The sequence below is a fragment of the Arachis duranensis genome, chromosome 9 (assembly GCF_000817695.3).
Source record: "Arachis duranensis cultivar V14167 chromosome 9, aradu.V14167.gnm2.J7QH, whole genome shotgun sequence".
In the NCBI taxonomy this organism is placed as follows: domain Eukaryota; kingdom Viridiplantae; phylum Streptophyta; class Magnoliopsida; order Fabales; family Fabaceae; genus Arachis; species Arachis duranensis.
The window spans coordinates 102085527-102090744 of record NC_029780.3 but is presented as its reverse complement, the minus strand read 5'-3'; positions in this window follow the sequence as shown (position 1 = coordinate 102090744).

Genomic DNA, 5218 nt, shown 5'->3' with positions numbered 1-5218 from the left:
TATAATATAACCTCATGAAAGAGAAGAAATATGATAACTTAAAAGTTATGAAAAAACTAGAATTAAGTCTCTCTCTCTATTTGTCTTCTATCTTGGTAGAATGCTCCCTTTAGTGTACATGCATTGATTTCAAAACTCCAAGCTTTGAGTGATTGAGATACTATGAAAATTTAGAATTTTTTATTCATTCTCATTGCCCAATTTCTAGTTGATTACTTCTTTTTGTATATGGATAATGCCTCCAAAACTTGAGATGTGTAGAGTCAAACTTGAAGATTAGAACAATTGACTTTTTTCTTCTTCTCCCAAAAAAATTAGAGTATAAAATTATAGTAAAGTATGTGCAATGGTGCAAAGAAGATGGGCAACAACAACAGTAGCAGGGTCAAGGTCACGATGCTTTCAAAGTGCATGCAAGATCAACACCCTTAATTTTAAGCTTTGGCCTCAAGATTAATCCTTTATCCTTTTATTTTAATCAGAAAAAACATAACTCTTTCTTTTTCTTCTTTTTTGAATTTGTGTATCATCTTCAAAGTAGTTTCAAATAGCTATATTGTGTGCACAAGAATAGTAACACAGCTACTACACTTTGTTTTTGAACCACTTCAGATTTTGGTTTGACTTTGTCTCTATTATTTTACTTTTTTCTCTAAAAACTTTTTAATGAAACATTTTATAGCCATAAAAAATTGAACCACATTTCTCTTGTTCTGTTTTATCATTTTTGGATAAAGTTTTAGCAGTAGCACCAATATTGTTTCATCAAGAATTAGCTGAGTTGCTGGCCTTTGAATGCATTATTTAGACTTCTCCAACAAAGACTAACTTAGACCTAATAATAAAATATACATCAAAAATTTTTTAGACTTTTAACCCAATTAAAAATATATGTTTGTCATCATCAATAAAATTATTCTTTATCAAACTCAACAAAAATGATATTAGTTAAGAGTGGTATATATTTAACAGAGAAATGTTAAAAAAATTAGAAAATATCAGAGATGGGAAAGGTGTGATAGAGAGTGAAATCACAAGCAGAACAAGAAGAAAGAGAGACCATAGAAAAGATGTAGAGAAATATGAGTATTATTTATAGTGACAATTGTTATATGCTTACAGTGAAGTAGTGCTTTTTATATAGTATCATAGAGCTTAACTCTCTAACTAACTTGTAACTAAATGCCACCTCAACTGAGCAATGCTTTCAACTAACTGTAACAAACTCATCTCCTCTCTAACTGACTTACCATATCAAACTAAATATCTCAACTAACTTCTTCTGCTATATCCAAAATTCTCCTTCAAACTGAAGATGGTTAAGTGACCAGCCTTAGTTTGGACTGAAACCGAATGAAGGCATCAAGAGAAACTGGATTGGTGAGTAGATTCGTTATTTGATCCCCCGAGCTAGGAGGTGCATGACATGAGTAAACTACTGAATGACCTTGTGGTGAATATAATGAAGACCGATTTCGAAGTGTTTTGACCTACTATGAAGAATTGGGTTCTTGGCCATGAGGACAATGCTTTGATTATTGCAGTATAGGACAGAAATTGGATCGCAATGTACATCTCATGCTGCAACTTCTACACCCAGATGACATCAGTTAGCGCATCCGTTAGTGCTCTAAACTCAGCCTCAATACTTCATCTTAACAGCAGGTCCTGCTTCCAGTTGGACCAACAGATGATATTTGAACCCAAATTAGCACAGTATCCTATCGTTGACCCCCTACCAATAGGATCAGCAGCCCAATCAGCATTACAAAAGGCCAACATCCGAAGATCCTTGATCTTGTGCACTTCACGCCCTAACTCTACACTACCAGCCAAGTAATGCAAAATACACTTTACCGCTTTCCAATGCTATTCGGTGGGTGCTTACATAAATTGTGATATTTGTTTACGGTAAATGCAATATCTAGTCTGGTGATTGAGGTATATTGTAGCCCACCAACAATTGACCAATACAGTAAGGGTTGGTCAAATGGAGAACCAAACAAATTTAGTAAAAGACTACTCATCATTGGTGTGGGCATGGTCTCGAATTCGCCATCACAACCCTTTGTAGGAGATCCCGAATACACTTGGACTGTTTAAGCATTAGGGACCTTGTTTTATTCTTTGACACCTGAACCCCCTAGAAAGACACTACTAAGTCACAAAATGATGGAGTTCACCTCTCTTGGATTACTGCCACTCATGAGAATGGCGTCGACGTATGTGAGAAGATAGATGGTGGAAGAGGAAGAGTGCTTGACAAAAAGACAAGGACCTGAAATGGTGCTATCAAACACAAAAGCCTTCAACATGTTACTCAACTTAAAATACCAAGCACGAGGTGCTTGCTTTAGCCTATATAATGATGTTCCAACTTGTAAACTATACCAGCACCCAGTGTATATCTCTCAGGTTGATTCATATATACCTTTTCCAATAAATCACTATTGAGGAAGGCGTTATTAAAATCGAATTGCCGCACCTGCCATCCGTGCGATACAACCATAGTCAAAATAATCTGAACGGTTGCTATCTTAGCCACGGGACTGAAAACTTCATCATAATTGAACCCTTCTCATTGAAGAAAGCCCTTCGCAATGAGGCGTGTTGTATACTTCTGGACACTACCATCTAGATGCTGCTTAATCCGAAATACCCATCTGCACCCAATGGGTTCCATGTCAGGTGAGACCTCAACCAGTTTCTATGTCTGACACTTTTGTAATAGTGTAAACATTTCGTCCATGGTGGCTTTCCAATGCAGAGAGGAGAGATCTTGAACCACAGATGTAAGTTCCTCTTGGAAAAGATCAACCATTGAAGGTTAAACTGTAGTTGTATAGGCCTTAGGATTAAAGATCCCTAACTTATTGCAAGTCACCATGGGATGCACATTATGTGTATGGTTGCCAAAAGCATTTCTAACTCCAGTGCCTGGTGACAAACCCCATTTTGACGGTTTATCTTGTATTGATTTTAGGGGATTTTATCACCTTTTACCCACATTTATTCAATGAAATAGCATGGTTTTATAACTTCTCCCTTAATTGCGCTTAAGAGTGAAAACATGCCTTTTAGGACTTAAAATAGCTAAATCTAATTCTCCTTGATTCCATTAGATGCCTTGATATGTTTGTTAAGTGATTTAAGGTTTAGGAGGCAAAGATTGGATCAAGGGAATGAAGAAAGAAAGCATGAAAAGTTGGAGAACTCATGAAGAAATGAAAGAACCGGAAAGCTGTCAAGCCGACCTCTTCGCACTTAAACGACCATAACTTGAGCTACAGAGGTCCAAATGATGCGGTTCCAGTTGGGTTGGAAAGCTAACATCCGGGGCTTCGAAACAATATAAGATTTGCCATAGTTGCTACAGGTATGGTGGCGCGCACGCGCATAATACGCGCACGCGTCGTTGGTGCACGTGGTTCACTTCATGCAAACTCGTGGCTAGCGAATTTACAAGCCTTGTGGGCCTAATCCAACTCATTTCTGATCCTATTTAAGCCAAGGATTGAAGAGGGAATGAAGATACTCTCATACTTTAGAAGTTAGTTACCATTCAATTCAATAAGAGGTAATTCATAATAATTGTTCTTCTTTGCTTTTCTATTGTTGATCTCTTGCCTTTGTAGTTAGATCTCTCTTTAATTCTTGCAATTTATGTTGTTTACTTTTATTGCCTTTTATGTGTTTGTTGAAATGCCTCTTCTAGATATAGTATAGATTTTGTTCCTCTTGGCCTAGGTAGAGTAATTAGTGACACTTGAGTTATCTAATTCCTTTGTTGATTGATAATTGGAGAGATTGCTAATTGGTTTGGAGTGCACTAAAGCTAGTCTTTCCTTGGGAGTTGGCTAGGACTTGTGGCTCAAGTCAATTCATCCACTTGACTTTCCTTTCTTTAGTAAGGGTTAACTAAGTGGTAGCAATGAACAATACTCATCACAATTGAGAAGGATAACTAGGATAGAACTTCTAGTTCTCATATCTTGCCAAGAGCTTTGTTAGTCGTTAGTTTATTTTCATTGCCATTTATTTTTCATGCTTCTTATCCAAAACCCCAAAACACATCACAACCAATAACAAGACACTTTATTGTAATTCCTAGGGAGAACGACCCGAGGTTTGAATACTTCGGTTTATAAAATTAGGGGTTTGTTACTTGTGACAAACAATCTTTTGTATGAAAGGATTAGTGATTGGTTTAGAGACTATACTTTACAACGAGATCTCATTAGTGAAATTCTAAACCGTCAAAAATCCATTCGTCAAAATGGCGCCGTTGCCGGGGAATTGCAATGGTGTTATGTTATTGGTTATTGTATATATGTGAATAGTGTGAATATCTTGCTTTTTGCTTTATTTGCTAGTTGTAGCATTTTGTTTCTCTTGTCTTCTATTAGCTTTTGATTTTTGTTTTCTCTTTTCACCATGAATTCTCATTTTGGCTATGAGTGTAGTTACAACTATGTTGTAGGTGATGGGAACCTTGATGAGAATGTGTATCAAGAATGGGATAATCAAAGGTGGGAAGAGGCTTATGCTTATGATCAATCCTCTTGGCAACAACCTCCACCAATGCACTATGAAGAAGAGCCATTTTTTGATGCATACCAATCAAATGGCTATGGTGAATCTCCTTGTGACTTTCAAGAACCACTACCATATGCTTATGAGTCATATCCTCAACATGACCCTCAACCACACTCACAAGCCTATTTTCAACAAACACCTCCATATGACCATGATCCTTACCCACTATACCAACCTCCTTTTGAACCATATGAGCCATACATGGAACCACAATTCCAAGATTACTACTCCCAAGAACCACCTCAATACACACCACCACCTTACCAAGAAGAACCACCTTCCTATAATGAACCCTTTCTCCAAAATGATGAACCCTCCCATCTACCCCAATCTCTAATGGATGAAACCCTCGGTGTTCTTCTTCAAGGACAAGAGGAGATGACAAGGGATGTGCAACAATTCATAACCGCCTTGGATGAGGTGGTAAACCGGCTAGCATCCCAACTTTTGGACACTCAAGAAACTCCCATAGCTACATGTGGAGAATCTAAAGAGGAGCATAGCTTAAAGGAGAGATTGAAAACTTCGGTGGAAAAGGAGGAATGCTACTTTGTGTTAGAACAATTGGAGGAACCTATGACCATTGAAGAAAAGGAAGAAGTGGTTGAAGACTTAGGAGATG